This window comes from Pteropus medius, unplaced genomic scaffold (assembly GCF_902729225.1).
Source record: "Pteropus medius unplaced genomic scaffold, Ma_sr-lr_union100, whole genome shotgun sequence".
Taxonomy (NCBI): domain Eukaryota; kingdom Metazoa; phylum Chordata; class Mammalia; order Chiroptera; family Pteropodidae; genus Pteropus; species Pteropus medius.
In genome coordinates this window covers 683,261-700,252 of record NW_024349797.1, presented here as the reverse complement: position 1 = coordinate 700,252, position 16,992 = coordinate 683,261, and the positions used below count along the sequence as shown (strand labels likewise).

The 16,992-nt window shown below is 36.7% G+C and overlaps 1 protein-coding gene across 15 annotated transcripts in view; it reads right to left on the bottom strand.

The window, feature by feature from the left end:
- SIPA1L1 (signal induced proliferation associated 1 like 1) overlaps nucleotides 1-16,992 on the bottom strand; it is a 321,896-nt gene that overhangs the window by 163,504 nt on the left and 141,400 nt on the right. For 13 of the 15 annotated variants that reach the window (XM_039883686.1, XM_039883681.1, XM_039883680.1 and 10 more), the window contains one exon: nucleotides 9,468-9,530. The exons of the other annotated variants lie outside the window; for them this stretch is intronic. The gene's annotated coding sequence lies outside the window, so the exon portion shown is untranslated. The remainder of the gene's footprint in view (nucleotides 1-9,467; nucleotides 9,531-16,992) is intronic. 15 annotated transcript variants of the gene reach the window in all.

Sequence of the window (16,992 nt, the reverse complement as noted above, 5' to 3'; positions counted from 1 at the left end):
CTCTTACTGAATGAGAAGTGAGATTAAGACTCTGAAACAGTAATTACAAAAGCCAGTTATTTTCATGTGGCCAGGAACTCCATGGTCATTGCCAATAGAAATTTACTGCCATACATAAAGGACAGTGACTTCCTTAGTTGTAAATGTTGTGAAATAGCAACAACTCATTTTAATGCAGTATATGCTACAAATCGGTTTCTTCTTCAAAAGGTCCAAGCTTTAAAAGCTGGCCTAATCGAGAGACCGCTCTTCCCTGAAAACAGGATTCTCAAAAGCCCCCGGTTCTCAGATAGATGTCATGAACTAAACAGAATATTTACAGTCAGCCACTCAAGCAGAGAATAACAGTAATGACAATTCCCGCTCTCATTTATGACACTTTACAGTTTACTCGCGAGCATTTTTGTGTTCATCATCTCGTTTAGGAATATGGGCCAACCCCACACAGGAGGGCAGGAGCATCCTAGCACCAGACAGACCGCATGGCCTTATAAAGGTAGCAGGAAAAGCAAAGCAGCACTCTGTCCTTGGAGGAAACAAACTAACAAAATCAAAATAACTGTATCTTCTCTTGTGCTGAGAAACAGTTAACTAAAAAGCTATTCTGCAGACCACAGCGTTCTCCCGTATTTGAAAGCAACACCCCAAGACTGCATTCAGTGAACATGCCCGATAAAAGGGAGTCAGAAAAAGAAAGACAGGATTATAAAATTGGCAGAGACAAAACCTGTAGCTATCGTGCTACGGAGAGAGGACAGAGAATGCTGGAAGGGCCAGACGTAAGAGCAGTAAAGATGAGTACCAGGTGAAAGGACTGTCCCTAAGGCAGTGTGGACTAGAGCCGTGGTTTCCTATCAGTCTAGGGGACTTCGAGAATCTCGAAGAATGGCAAAAATTCAGGACAATATTTTATTTCAACCAATTTACGGAAGACCAACGGATCACAAAAATCGAATGTAAGGCTGGCTGGAAATCACCTGGGAACTAAACAACAGTGTACCCTCTTGTTGTGAAACTTGAAGAGAGAATAACTTCTCACACCTCTAGAGAAACAGAGATCCTAGTGTACAAGGGTAGGGAAGACGATTCGATTAAAAAAAAAAATACTCAACTTACTTCATAGCTTCCTCATAGAATTAATGAAGGAGGAATTCATCTGGTAGAAAAATCAGAATGGCTGTTTTAAGGAAAGAATGAGCCTGTTTTCTTTTTCCTGCAGGTAGTTAACAAGTCGGCAAATCAGTCAAACTTTCTATTAACTGAGCATCTACTATGGAAAGAAAAATCACTGACGAGTTAGCTATTGCTCAAAAGCTGTCCTCAGACCTTGGCCAAGAAATGGCAGCTAGCTGGTGTGATTCAGGTCAACAAAAACAACAACAAAAACAGTTAAAGGAGTAATGGTAGTTAGCAATTTCTCTCTGGTGTTTTATTCTCGACCACAAAGTAGACCACAAATTTCTCACTTCAACTCTTTTTCTAATTTTTTTCTCAGATCAGGTCCACCGCTTCATTCTTTATCTGAACTTGATTTCATTCCAACTCCCACTTAGAACAAAGTCAAACACACATCTCCTCCTTTCTCTTTCTCTCATCAAAAACAGAGAAAAATAGAGTGGGGTGGAGATAGCCCACTTTGAAAGAACAAGAATGAGGATTAGGAGACCAGTTGAAAATAACTTATCCAAATACTCTCCAAAAAACAGATTACACTGGATTCTTATCTAAAACAAACAAAAAAAAACCCTGTCTAAATGTATTTGCCTCTGAATAGTAAACTTCACAGAATCAGTAACCCACTGCCTGTATCCTAACTTAAGAGTCCAAGTAGCAAATAAATAAGTTTATTTCTGGCTGAGAATAGTTCACTGCAATAAATCTGAGTGCTACGCAAGAAAACCAACTAATACAAACCGCGACATTGTGGGTAAAAAGACAACGGCTGCGAACTACTGAGCACGATTATGCAAAATCTGAAACCCATGAAGGTACCCGTTAGTAAAACAGACAGGAGAGACAGAATACTACGTGGCAATATTAGTGGCAATATTTTGTAAACGAATTAAAATTTGCTTTCTTCAACCATTTAAATACCAAGCTCTCTCAATTTGATGCTTAAAACTAAAAACATTATGACACCAACGAATCAAAGTTTGAGTGTTTCCTAACACTCAATACAACAATACAAACTTATAAAATAATCCAAAACTTGGCAAATATTTGTCTAATATAATTCAAATCCGTCTCTCCATGGAAGGGATTACTGTCACAAAAGTGAACTCTGGCAAGCTGCTGCTGTATGGCTAAGGAATCTTCAAAGGCAGCGCTATGTTCTTACGTTAACGGCTGCTTACACACATTCTTTTAAAAAAAATCCTCAGTTTCTTCCAGGGGTGGAGTTTCCCAAAGAATTCCAGGCTAAAAATCTAAACTAACACAGCGCCAAAACTGAGTGATACCACAAAATGCAGACTTCCTTTAAAACAACTTTGACACGAAATCTTTACTTGGAAGAGAGGACAAAGGACAAAGTTCTCATCATTTGCTCTGTTTACACCACAATGGCTTCGAGACAAGAAACTGTGGGGGTCATTACTGGCCAACTGGTTGAAGTGCATCACTGCTCAGGAAGAATGCCTCTGTTAAGGGTAGACACTTAAAAGAAGCCCACTGGAAGCTAAGAGGGCTGTGGCACACCAAGTTATCTTGAGTCTCAGAGACCGAGGCCCACAAATGCTCAGAAACTATCAAAACATCACAGAGAGCAAGTACTTTCAGATCCAGGGGAATGTTTGTTGCTTACTTGAGTCTCTGTGGTGTGATGATTTGAAAACCAAACGATAACCCAAGTTATTATACCCAAGTTATTATAAACTGCAGCACGGAATGAAATAATCAGAGATCTAAGTTAAGGCAGAATTCCCTAAGTTCTGCAATGTTGCACGCTAACTTACGCGGAGCTGCTCCAGCACCAGGAGGAGCTGAGAGGAGAGGCACGTCAGACAAAACTTTGGCTGCGGACAGATACACCATATTAAAAAAACAATCCAGTAGCGACTCTGTCCTTCAATCATCGCTTGAAAATTACCATGTGCAGCCTCTGGTTCACTTGACTTTTCCCTATCTTTCTGTCATGGGAACAGAAGACATTTCTTTTAAAACTATATTATTTTCCTACTCTTCCTATATAGCAGCTTATTTAAGCTCCTTCACTTAAAAACAATCCTCACACCTACGTAGAGAAACACACCTTACACAAGAAAATCTCTGCCTAGAAATCACTAGAAATAAAAGTTAATGAGAAAAGGCCAGAGTTCCGCTTCTCTTTAAAGAGGCTCTCTCCTCATCCTATGATGAAATGGTCACTACCTACAGAAATGAATACTTGCAATTTAGAAGATATTAACTTTAACACATACCATATATAAATGCTGAAGAGTTTCTGGCTGCTATCACCTTCAGCCAGTCCTTTATTAATAATTGGTGTGAGGTTTTTTGTAAATGATGTGCTCTGTGTTCTGTGATAACACATTAGCCAACGTTAATAACAGCTACTCTGGATAGTAAAATTATAGATGATTTTCATTTTTCATCCTTATATTTATCTGCTTTCATACATTTCACAAGTACGTATTGTTTTTATACACGTTATTTTTTTTTTTAATTTGCTGGAGGACAGAGTGTTAAATGAGATTTTTTGATGTTTCAAACAAGTACAACTGAATGGATGTTATCCCAAAGGATCAGCAAAATACAACTAAAGGATCAAATTACAGCAACAATGGATGCTGGACTTTGGCCTGAAACTGTAAACTAATGAGCTCTATACTCTTGCAGAGTGAATGGATATACATACACTGTTGTTTCCATCTTTAAAATAAGGCCACTATGTAATAACAATGCGGACATCATCAAATTTTAGGGATGGGACCAAATATTCACACAGAAATAGAGACAGCTGGTCTATCTTCACACCTTGTCTTGCAGAGCGTTTCAGATTACAGAGGAGGCACCTAACTCTACAGACCAGACTAATTTCTATTTCATTGATTTGAGAAGAAAGTTTTTTTTTTTTTTAAATAAGGGTGGGAAGCTTTCATCAGGATTAGCATTCATTCAAAAAATTGAGATTTCCACCAAGTTAGAAGGCATCTGCTAATGAAGGATAAGATAGAATCAAACATGAAATTCCTTCAGATATTTTTACACTCATTAAGAACTTTGGAATTCTTAACTGAGGTCTTACAATCACTGTATCCATTAACAAGAGATACCAACTGCCACAGAAAAATAATTTATACAAAGTCATCCAGGAGCCATAAAGTGACGTTAAATTCTCGCTAAAGGTAAGCCTTTCACACTCCTGTTTAAGTGTTGGCTAATGACCCAATTATTTACACAATATGCAAACTAAGGATATAACATTGGGTGATTTGTATTTGGAACTGAGCAGGGCCTCTTGGCTCTTAATTGCAAAAAGAGCGTAAATGAAAGGTTAACTGGGTACTAAACACGTCCTCATGACAAACAGATCACAGTTCTTAGGAACAGGAACTCTTTATAACCACAGCCTAAATCATTAGTATAAAGGTCTTTGTGATTTGTATCAGGGAAAAGAGCTTAACTAACAATATAATAAAAAATTTTATCAAGGGTTTTCACTGATATAAAATACTTGACCAGTCAGTTTCTTAGAAACTCACTCTACAATCTTTCAACTTAACTCGGCAGATGTACTAATAATAATTTTAGAATCTGAACAACTGATTTTCAATAACTTCAAAATGAACATGATAATGCCTAATAAACAGCAATGCCATAGATGAAGGAAGACAACCTAATTCACATGCTTGTGCACATCTACCCACAGATATAGAACAGCAGTTACGCCTGCCTGCAAAACACAAAATTATACAGTGAGCTATGGCTTTCTCCTACTTCCTGTCAAAAGATGCATTCATTTGACATGCCTACTCACACATATTCCAATATGAAAATACACATTTATCCACGTATCAAAAAGTCAACTCACATTACATGTTGGAAATCTCTTCTTTCTGCTATGAATTGGATAAATCTGCTTGTCTTTTTCTCTTTAGAGCAAAAACAATAAGATAATAAGTGCTGGGCAGTACCCTTCATACACCATCTGATCTAAGAATAATCTTCATTTATTTTTATTCCTAAATGACCTATAAGTGTCCTCCACTTCAAAATGAACAATGATTATTTTAAATTTTTGCTACAAAATGAACTGAAACAGTCAATTTATTATTTCGTAAAGAAAAAAAAAAAAAAGACTTTCACCCACTTCATTGCCAGATGCTGAGTAGATCTCAGAAAGTCTGCTGACACATCGTTTTGAGAAAGGAAAGAAAAGGATATTGAAATTCCGTCCTAAATATGAGAAATACTTGATGAGTGGCACAAGTTGAAGGAAGCAAAATGGATACGACATTAACTTCTAGAATTTCCGTCTACCTCAATGGTGCTGTGGGATTAAACTGAAGCTCCAGGAAAGAAGACAGCCCCCTGGATTTCCCTTTCTGAGAGACATGGTGGGAGAATGAACTGGAGCTGGAAGACAGGCAACAGTTACTACCCTGTTCACAAAGAAAAAGATATAGAGTGGAAGAACGTTCTAACACAGACTCACAAAATCGGAACTGCTTACAAATGTCAGATTTTCTACTGCTTTTCATTCCATCTTGGGAAGACATTTGCTTTCACAAATGTATATTTGCCCCTAGGATACTTTCAGACTCAAAGAACAAGCCTCCCTTCCTAATTCCCTCAATCGAAATGGAGAGTTGAAAACATTTAGCAGCATTCCAGATAATTTGTGCCAATTTAGATGATTCATGTATTGCTTTCCCAGACTAAATGGTCTACGGCCAGTGCTTTCAAGTCAACAAGGGTGCGGAGAGCAGGACCTAATTACAGATCTGAGTCACTGTCTACGAGCTCCCTCAGCCCAGTGGGCCATCCCCCACAGAGGCACCATTTCATTTGAGGTATAAAAACAAGCCAAGTCTACAAATCCTTTTATATAAAAAAACAAATGAGAAGACATCATTCCACAAGAAACAAAAATATCAGTTCACTGAATTGATTTTTCGAAGAATTTTTTCAATAGGCTTTTTCTCTTAAAAAGCACCTATAACACTAAAGTTTTTAAAACAAGAAAATGGATATAAAACATATTACAGGATGACAGCTCAACTTTCTTGAAATTTCTTGTGTCTATATCTGGCCAGGTGTACAAAATGGCATACTATCTTGAACACTGTTTGTCTCCCAATGAGAGAGATTTTGTAGCTCTTTCCATAGGGGCCTTACTGATGGGGTGTTTTCACTTGGTGGCTATAATCTTATAACATTGGCAACATTTTAATTTAAGATCCTGCATTCACAATGAGGAGGAAAAAAACCTAGTTACATCTACAGAACATTAAAAGAAGAAACCATTCTCTTAACAACCAAAAAAAGGCGTGCACAAGGCACAAAAACCTAAATTTGATTTCAACAAAAGACGTTATTGTTTTCCTTCCTGTAACATGGATACAATATATATGAATTAAGGGGGAAAAGTCTTTTGAGTTTACTGTTTATTCACATGTTAAAGATGTAAGCAAAGATAACACCTTGAAAAAAAATCTTTTGATTGTCATAAATCTTTCTCTGATACTTTATCAGTAATTATATCCCCCATTGAAGAAATTATTAATCTCTGAATAGAAATGATTCTTTGGTTCCCAGTTCCAACAACGACATTCCAAACAAGCACAAGGGGTAACAGGAATTCTCCAACAGCAAAAGAATGAGTTTTTTGAATGTAGACGTTAAATGACCTAAGATGCATTTCAGACAAGAATGATAAAAAATGATCTCCAAGGCTCACATTGGGGCACAAAAGGAAATAACAACACAGCAAAGATTTCTGAGATTCACCAGTGACTAAGATATTAAGAGGGGGGCAGAGTTTGCCATCCCAAAATATGCCTTTTGGGATATCGATCATTTTAAGCTGGTTATTTTTAAGAAGCAAAAGACACAGAAAGAAACTCTGACTTCCCCACTAACTGCCAAAAAGAATTCAGATAAGAGGACCTGCTCTAGGAAGGAAAATATCATCACAGAGAACTATAGTTTAATGTGAATTAGTGTGTGATTGACAGAGAGGAACCTAGCAAGGCCCTTTTCATCCCAGTCTTCTCTGTGTCTAGTTGTTAAAGATGGCCCAGCAAACATTTACCAAATACATATCTCACTGTGAATTGCCTTCCTGACCTCTGAAGTCAAAACCCACCGCCAACACTCTCCTTAGCTTAACATAGCATATAAGCCCTAGCTGCCTGGTGTGTCCCCAGGTTTCACATCTGTGTGGAACTCCCATATGTGCAAGCGTAATAAATTTGGTCGTTTTCTTCTGTTAATCTGCCTCATGTTAATTTATTAGTCTAGACAGAAGAACTTAGAAGGACAGAAGTAAAATTACTCCCCCCGCCCACAGTACTATGTTTCCAGGTACCACGTTTCACAGTCTATTCACAGGAGTGGATGCTTTTACAACTGCTGCTACCAGGACAAAGAACAAACTGACAACTGACAATTTTAGAAAGCGCGGAAGTAAATTTCATAGATGTGACGATTAATTGTCAGAGTGTGGGAAAATGCATAGATTTTCCTAAGTTTGCCAAAAGCATGCATATTGACCACAGGATGAATAGAGTTATTTAAATGAAAAAGCAACTAACACATTCTAAAGAGCCCATTGATGACATAGTTGGTCTAAAAGTGTTTTTGCATATGCCAAATCTGCGCAGGAGTGCAGAATCAAATACAGAAAGAGAACTCAGCAGCAGACCAAGCACCAGACTCCAGAAGATAAGATAAAAGGCTGTCGGCATGTTGATTAAACTCATCAACCATTTAAAATCTAACACATTTACTATAGATCACTAGGATGCCTAGAAATCAATCTGGACAAATATCTGAGAACAAATCTATAGCCTCTTTCCATGACCCTGAATTTATTCTAAACACCTTTGAGATTTTAAACAACAAATACATATAGTATCTACATTTACCTGAAGTAAAAAAGCATGCGAAAATCATACTACACATATATGGTAAAAAGACAAACAAATTCATAAGGAGAATAAAGAGCAAAACCCTGACAGTGGTTTCTCAGAGGCAGAGAAAGACACTACGGTTAGTGGGCCTTACCCTGGGTTGGTAAAAATTCGATTTCTCTAGTGTGTTATGAGAGGGTGCATACAGATAGTTGTTACATTATTCCTTATATAGTTACCGTATTTGGAGTATTCATATTAATTTTTGAAATGCAAACAGGATTAGAAGTTTGGGTAGAGACTATTCTAAGAACAGGTCCACATTGCCAAACAACACACCTGTACAGGGGGACAGTTTTCAGGCCAGTTCTCCAAGAGCATTTCCAGCATTCCCAGCCCAAGTGGGTTGATTAAAAGGCAAAAACTTTGGGCAGAGGAGGTGGGGGGATCTGAAAGCAATATATTTTGTTCTCCGGTCTTTACTAAATCACTACCTGTTAACTATTAAGAGTGAAGAGGGTGCCAGTCAACACCAACACACCCTGCCAATTTAATTTAACGTTATTATTTTGCCTTGCTTTGCAATTACTCCCACATCCCCCAGGGAGAAACTAATGGATTACTAAAAATAAAATGGAGATTAAGTGAATCACTTGGGATGTTTTGGCTCCCAACACAAATTGGCTTAAACAAAAAGAAAATGTATTGGCTCAAAAGCTTAGACTTCTGCAGGAGAGACAGGCTTCAGGGTTGGCTTCTCTGTCCTCCACTCTGTGTGGCTTCTTGCTCAAGCTGCACACCAGACTTCACACTGGCACAAAACAACATCCAGAAGAAGAACAAGAGAGGCAGGCTCTTCCTGTAGCTCTGTTTATTAGAAGACTTCTGCCAGAAGCTCCTGGCAAATCTATCTTGGAGTCTCATAGGCTAGAAGAGAATTACTGGACCACTCATGAAATCATCGCTCTGGCTAGGTAATGCCTAGCATTAGCAGATGCTTTGTCCGTGATGAGTCAAATGCGAACAAAGCAGGGATGAGAATGCCCCAACCAGGAGCATACGGTTAGTTCCTCAACTCTATAATATAGGGGATCAACTGAATGCACAATATGGCTCCAAACTAATACCCATTCTGTTGGTATTTACAAGGAACAGACTGAGCAAGACTGTTTGTCAGAAGATGAAACTAATCATTATAATCATATATTTCTATATAAAGCTATAGACTCAAAAAGCAGATGACCAAATGAACTGATTCCTTTGAGGGATCAAAATTTAAAAAACTTTGTTTTTATATAAACTTTGTTCTACTGCTCCAATCAGAAATTTAAAGACAGAAAGTCAACACATTTTAAAGCAAGTAGGGCATAGGAAGTATGCTATAGTACTTACTATATTCTTGTGCCATGGTTTCAGAAAGTCAGATAATTACCATCCACGATAATAATGTATAACCTAGAAAAAGGTTAAGAAAAATAGAAAATAGTTGAAAAAATAGAAAAATAAATAGTTAAGTACATAAGAAATTTCACTAAATAGTTGCAAAAGTTTTATTTCTTTTCCAAAAGAGGGAAACCAGCATTTTTTAAAGTAAGCAGCTGCACTTAAACTAGAAATTGGAGATATCTGTAATATTAGCTTATCTCTAAATACTTTCAAGTTCAAATCATCTGCATCTAGATCACCAAAAAGAACGGAACAAACAAAATACATCTTAATCAAGTAATACTGTCCTCGGATGCTATTTATAAAACTGAAACAAAAACAGAATTATTAAATGTAGCTCAAAAATCATGTAGTCTACCCCTTACAACAGACATCTACTCTATTCAATTTGATGCATCCTAAAGTTAGATAAATCAGGTTCCATTTCTAAACTCAGAGATCTGAGAAAATAGTTTTCGAAATATATATATATATATACATATCTGATTCAAATATTTGACACTGCATTTTAATAAAACCTTTGAATATTCAGCAGACCATGGAATGCTAAAGAAACACCTATAGAACTGGGGACTCTAAGTCACTGGAATGGCTTTTAATACTCAAAAGTTAAAGATAAGAGTGTTGTCTCTACTCAGACCCCAGAACAAATAACAATATGGCAAATCACACTCTTGACTAAGAAGGACTTAAATCCATGCTACCCAGGGATGGTGTGCCTTGATGAGGCTGGAGATAGCTACTGTTCATGTATCTACAAACACCACGTCTCATTTCACTTTCTTCAGTATATGCAAGATTCAACAACGTTCCTCGCATGAGTTTGTAGGGGAGGAAAAAAACTTTTCCTCTACCCTCTCAGGTTTAGTTCTTGGAGGCCTGAAAATTAAACTGACAAAGACAAAAATAGAAAAAAAGGGCATATGTTTCTTTACTGATGTCAGTCTTTTTACATGCTTGGGGATGTCACAGAAAAGAAGTGAAAACCCAAAAAGGCAGTTAGACGGAGGGGCTATATACCATTTTAACAAGGGACAATAAATAGTGACGTGACTAGACAAAGGAAAAGAGGATGTGGGCTCCAAAGGATGATAAATTGGGGAAGATGACAAGGAAACATGATAAAGACTGTACGACTTGTTACATAGTCTCCGGTGATAAGAATTGTTCTCCTCTTCCTATTAAGGGAGATGGGTTCCCCTTTACAAAGGGAACCCATGCAGACTGCTATTTCTCAATTTCCTTCAGCTCAAAATAATCCTTACGCTAAAGTGGCATCTTCTGGGGGTGGCATACCTTGATCCCCTTCAAGATTATAAAAATAAAAACACTATTAAAATAATAAAAGTACAAGTCAGATTAGAAGAAGATATTTACAATACATATATCTAGCAAAGACCTCATTCAGAACAAAGCATATCAAAAGGTGCTCAACCTCATTCATTACCATGGGAATACAAATTAAACCCACTGTGAGATAAAATTACTTACTAATCAACATGGCTGAAAGTAAAAATCTGACAACACCAGGTCTTAGGGGGTGGAGTACTTCAGCTCTCATACACTGCTGGTGGGAGTGTGAACTGGAAAAGTGTTCAGCTATATCTAATGAAGCAAGAGCATGAACGTACACTGCAGTCCAGGAATTCTACGCCTGGGAAATGCCTACCAGGAATGCACATACACATACACAGGTCCCAAAGACACATACAATAATCGTCAAAGAAGCATTCATTGTAACAGCCAAAACTCAGTAACAAATAAATTGTGGAGTAGTCACATGATGGAATACTATACAGCAGGGGTCAGTCATTTTTTCTGCAAAGGGCCAGGCAGTAAATATTTTTGGCTTTGCAGGCCATATGGTCTCTGTGTCCTTTTGCAACCAGTCAACTCTGCCACAAACAATATGCAAATGAGTGGGTTCCAATAAAACCTTATTTACAAAAGCAGTCAGCCAGCCCACAGGCTGCAGTTTGCCTGCTATACAGTAATGAATATAAATCAGCCATTACTAATGCAAGAGCACAAATGAATCTTGCAAACATAATGCTGAGACAAAGAAGCCAGACACAGGATAGAATATACCGTACAATTCCATTTCATAAAGTCTGAAAACAGGTAAACTGTGTAAGTCAGGATAATAGTTACCTTTCAGTGTAGGGGGTAGAAGAGACCAGGAGGGGGTGCAAGGGGGAATCTTGGTGACTAGTAATATTAGATTCCCTGGTTTGAGTGGTGGTTTCGTGATTACGTTCAATTTGAAAAAATTCATCAAAGTGTTCACTTATGATTCATTTACCTTTATAAGTGTTACACTTGAATAAAAAAGTAAAAAAAAAAATTGATAAAGAACACTTATTTAATTCATAAATAAATAAAAACATTCATCTATTTATTAATAAATAAAATTAATAAATAAAAATTAATAAATAATATAAGTGGATGCTTTCTCATAGCTCATTCACCCTGAACATCAGACACTCTGATGCACCAGCAAGCCTTGTGTTCTCACAAAGCACGGTCTTGAAGACCCCCTTTATTTACTATGATATCTGTATTGCAACTAAACCTCTGTTCTGAGGTCCAGACAGGACTCTAGAGAATGAGCTATGATTAGATTGAAAACACAGGAGTGTCAGGAGGAGAATGCAATACAGAGGGAGAGAGGAAAGTAACAGATGGCGGATGAAGAGGCTGGTGGAAGTAAACCCCTACATTTTAACATAATCTGCTGAATAATCTATACAGAATGAAAGGAACATAAGCAGCTTAGAAACACAATTTGGAAGGTCACTGAACTTGCCTTTTGGACAAAAATAATGACATTTTAAAAGCTGACTAGGGTTCTTAAAAGACTATTGAAGGAATCTGTTTCCAGTACAACAATTTCTTCCAATCTAACAGATTAAGAGGACAGGAAATTTCAGCTTTTCAAGTGAGGAAGCAAACCTGACAGATAAAATAATCTTGACTTTCTAGGCCTGCATATTTTAAACCATTCTATACCTCGATGTCATCTTGTCCTTCTATACTGTGTCTAAAAATTAATTAGATATTGTAACTTCCCAGGGATCACAGAAGTCATTAAATTACCAGGGTTGTGACCAGAATATATCAGGAGAGGCAGAAAATACAAACATGCCAGGGACAACAAGATCAGGGACATCACATTATAATAATTCATATTCTATTACTATAAGTTTATATCATGAATAAAATTTTTTAAAAAAATAAGTGAAGAGAATAAAATCCATTCGCCATTCTACATTTACCACGTAACCGATATGTACGAGAAACTGAATCAGATGCTTGAAATGCAAAGATGAAGCTTCTGCCTTTAAGGAGCTCACAGTTTTAATATAGCTGGCACACCTATGCATCAATAATTTAAATTAAATGTCATAAAAGTTACACAACATTCACAAGTACTGTGCAGCGAAGAATGAACAGGAGAATTATTAAATGTAGGAGGAGTGAAATGCAAGTGGAGAGGAGAGGATAAGGAAAGGAAATCATATAGTAGATACAGAGTTGAAACAGGTTTTGAATAATTAAAAATGGGCAAGGTAAGAGGAAACAGAACATCATTCTAGGCAGAGAGACAGAATGTGCAAAGGCACAGAGGCATGAAGATAGCAGTCATGTCTGAGGAATAACAAGAAATCAGAACGTGGTGTACGAGGACAAGCTAAGACTGAGATGACGGTGAGACGTGTCAATTACACTGTTTGAATTTTCTCTTACAGGCATTATGGAGCCATCGGGGCAGGAACCAGTGAATGAGAATGGAACACAAGGAACAGAGGGGGAGTGACAGCTCTCCGAATATATCTTCTTGTGTAATTTTGACACTTATAGCCATGGGGATGTATCACAAAATTTAAAAAGTAAATAATTAAAATCAACCAGTATATGGAGTTAACTCAAAATGAAACAATCAGTCACAAATGAACTGTGTTACAAAGGTACAATACAAGCACACTTAAGGGAGCACAGGAGAAAAGAACTAACCTAACCACATTGGAAACCAGTATCTCAACTATATACTCTGAGGTTAGAGACAAAACAAAGAGAAAAGGCCAGAACGGATATCTATGGTGTTGGACTTGATTCACAGATATCATGGTTTTTAATACGTATTTCCATAGATGACAGATAAGTATATAGAGATGCAGGTATGTGTATACATATATATTTCCTAGCTCTATCCTGTAAAAGAACCCAAGGCAATAACATCCCAGTAGCAACAAATACAACCAGCACCCAGATATTTGTTTCTAAACATGGTCCTATAATAAAAAGAACAAGGACAACTTGGAGAAATGTCTGGCTCAAAGCTGGAGCAGGGAAAGTATGAGATGAACCCGGCACATCCTGTAGAGAAAGTAAGGAAGTGCTCAGAAAAGACGAGGACTTAACAAAAAGACACCAGAAGCAACTGGAAGGGGCCAAATCTGAGACAACTGGAGCAATAATGTAATTACATTAGTAGATTAGAACCCACAGGATAAAACAAATATCTGTAAGTCTATACTGATAAAAGTATATTTTATGGCCTCAGAATATGCTAACAACTCAAAAAGAAAAAAAAATAAATAAATTCACTTTATTTTAAAATAAAGAAGTTCTGTTCACTAAAAGATGCCATTAAAAACACACACACACAAATCATAAAACATATAACCAACGAAATATAAGTACCTAGAACATATCTCTTATAAATTTATATGAAAGACAATCCAAGGAAAAAAATGGACAAAAGTTACAAAAAGAAAAGGAAATTCAGAAGGTCCTTAAATACAAGAATGATGCTTAATTACTTTAGTAATTAGAAACATACAAATAAAAAGCACCTTCACACACCTACCAGCTTGGCTAAGTTTAAAAAGTCAATGTCAAGTGTGTAGCAAAGATGTAGAGCGACAGACATGTCAGACTGTTGGGGTTGTACGCTGGTACCATCACTTTGAAAACCATCAAGCATGGGCATAATTTCTTACCAGGCAGAAATTCCACTCCTAAGTTTATGGTCACCAGAACTGTCACCCCGAGCCGAATACAATTGTTCATAGCCACAGAAAATTGCAAACAACCCAAAATCCAATAGGAGAATAGAAAAACAAAATGTGGAAAATCAGTTATAAACAAAATCTTTTAAAATTAGGCTACATGATCACTGACGGTAGATTTAATACCAATTAATAGTTATTAAAAAGCTTCTCACAGTTTTGTGCTCGCTATTATAGATGTTTCCAGGACACAGACAATGAAGTCCTCCAAGAAAATAATGACATGATTCCTTATAGCTTTGAACACAATATTGAGCACCAAACACTAGGTAAAACAAAACAAACTGTAGATCTCGCTAGTTATTTAAAGAAAAGGGTACTTAAATTCCCAAAGTCTAATTAAAACACTTGACAAGGCATCACCCACATTATGGCTTTTTAAAAGAAAAAAAAAGTAAAGAAAAGATCCAAAAAAATCTGTTATTTTGTTAGTTGGCTACCACAACAGATGAGATTGTTTCTCTTAGATTCATACCAATTAGATTATGGATTCATTTAAAAATATATATATTAGAACAGTGTTAACTTTCTCCCAAAAAAACTAAACAACTTTTTAAATCAATAGGATTGTATTAAAAATAAAACAAAATACTCTCCTGAGCAGAACTGCTCAGAGTTGTATCCATAACCCTCTGGCAGCAATCAGTACTGGTGTCACCATTTGCTAAGCTGACCTGGCCAAGGTCAGGGTAAAGTGCTCTCGGGAGCCTACTAACCATTCCCAAAGTGAAAGGTTCTTCACACCACATAAGGTAACAAATTTTAACAACTGGGAAAATCATAAGCTATGTATTTAAATTTAACATTAAAGATACAATCTCTTTTCCTGATTTTAAATGTTATATAATAGTTTTCAGAATTTAGAATATTATGGTCCATATTTTATATGAGTGGGAGTATGTACAAAAACTTTAAAACAGATGGTAAATTACACAGAGACATCAAGTGACAGTTCTAGCTGATTCAGCTCTAATTCATTTTGTTTGCTTTCTAACAGTACTATTTTAAAAAGAGCAATTTGGGAGTCCAAAGAAAAGAACAGATTTCTATTTTAAGCAGAAGCAACAATCTTTACTCATGTAAGAAGCAATTATACAGGTTAACAGAAGAAATGAACTGCAATGGAATACACTAGAGATATGTTAGGGGGAACCATTAGTTTTTATTCCTAAGGGTATGTACAAAGTTTATCAGTCTAACAGTCATTGAATTTATTAAGCCACAATTTTACTACACGAATTCTCCATTCTTTCCTTCAGAGCACACTAAATAATGAGAAGGCAATGTTTGCTTTCCTCTCTACAGTAACAACTGTGCATTTGGCCTGAATTCTAAATAACCAGGTTCTTTATGAAATTTTTGAAATTCAGCCAATATACAGATCTTTTCACTAAAAATAAGCATGAGGGAAACAGGCTAAATCATAACTATCATATATTTACTCAAAATGGGGAGAACAGCCTTCTAAGACAAGTTGGATAAACATGCACAGACCTCACCATCAGCATACATGCTCCTCTGTTATGAAAAAAGAATGGCTGTTAAGAACTTGGAGCACGAATATTCAATTGGATGTTTGATCACATAAGTACCCATGGCCTAAAATCTACTGATATAATACTTAACCAATAACATAATATCTTTCTACATTTGTTAAGCATACACTAGGTGTGATGGGTAGTTTTGTATGTTAACTTGGCAAGGCTATAATACTCAGTTACTTAATCAAACACTAATATAGATGTTGCTGTGAAGGTATTTTGTAGATGTAATTAACAGTTACAATTGGTTGACTTTAAATAAAGGAAATTACCCTCGAAAGTGTGGGTGGGCCTCACACAATCAGTTGAAGGCCTTACCCTTGAAGACTGCAGTTTCCTAAAGAATAAGAAATTCTACCTCAAGACTTTGGCATCAGCTTCTTCTGCCTGAGTTTCCAGTCTGCCAGCCTGCCCCACAGATTCCAGATTTGCCAGCCCCCACAAATGCATGAGCCAAGTCCTGAAAATAAATCTTTTGATAGATAGATAGATAGATAAGGTGTGTGTATCTATGTATATTGCTTCTGTTTCTCTAGAGAACCTTGACTGATACACTAGGCAAAATGGGAATCCCACTACGGATTTTAAATATTTTTAAAGTTAAAGTCATACAAGGAAAGAAATGCCTTAATTCAATAAATCTGAGAAAACAAAAGCATCAGGAGCCTACCAAAAGACCATACCTAACGACTGAGACATGCCTAACTAATTAAAATAAAAGTAAGCTGTGAGATGTGCACTATCTTGTCAGCATGAAAAAAAAAAATGTAAAAAATGTGGGGAGAAGAGCAGGGGAGCTTTACTTCTAACAGAGTCTAGGGAAGGAAGAGGAGGACTAGAAGGAAATAGGGCAAAGCA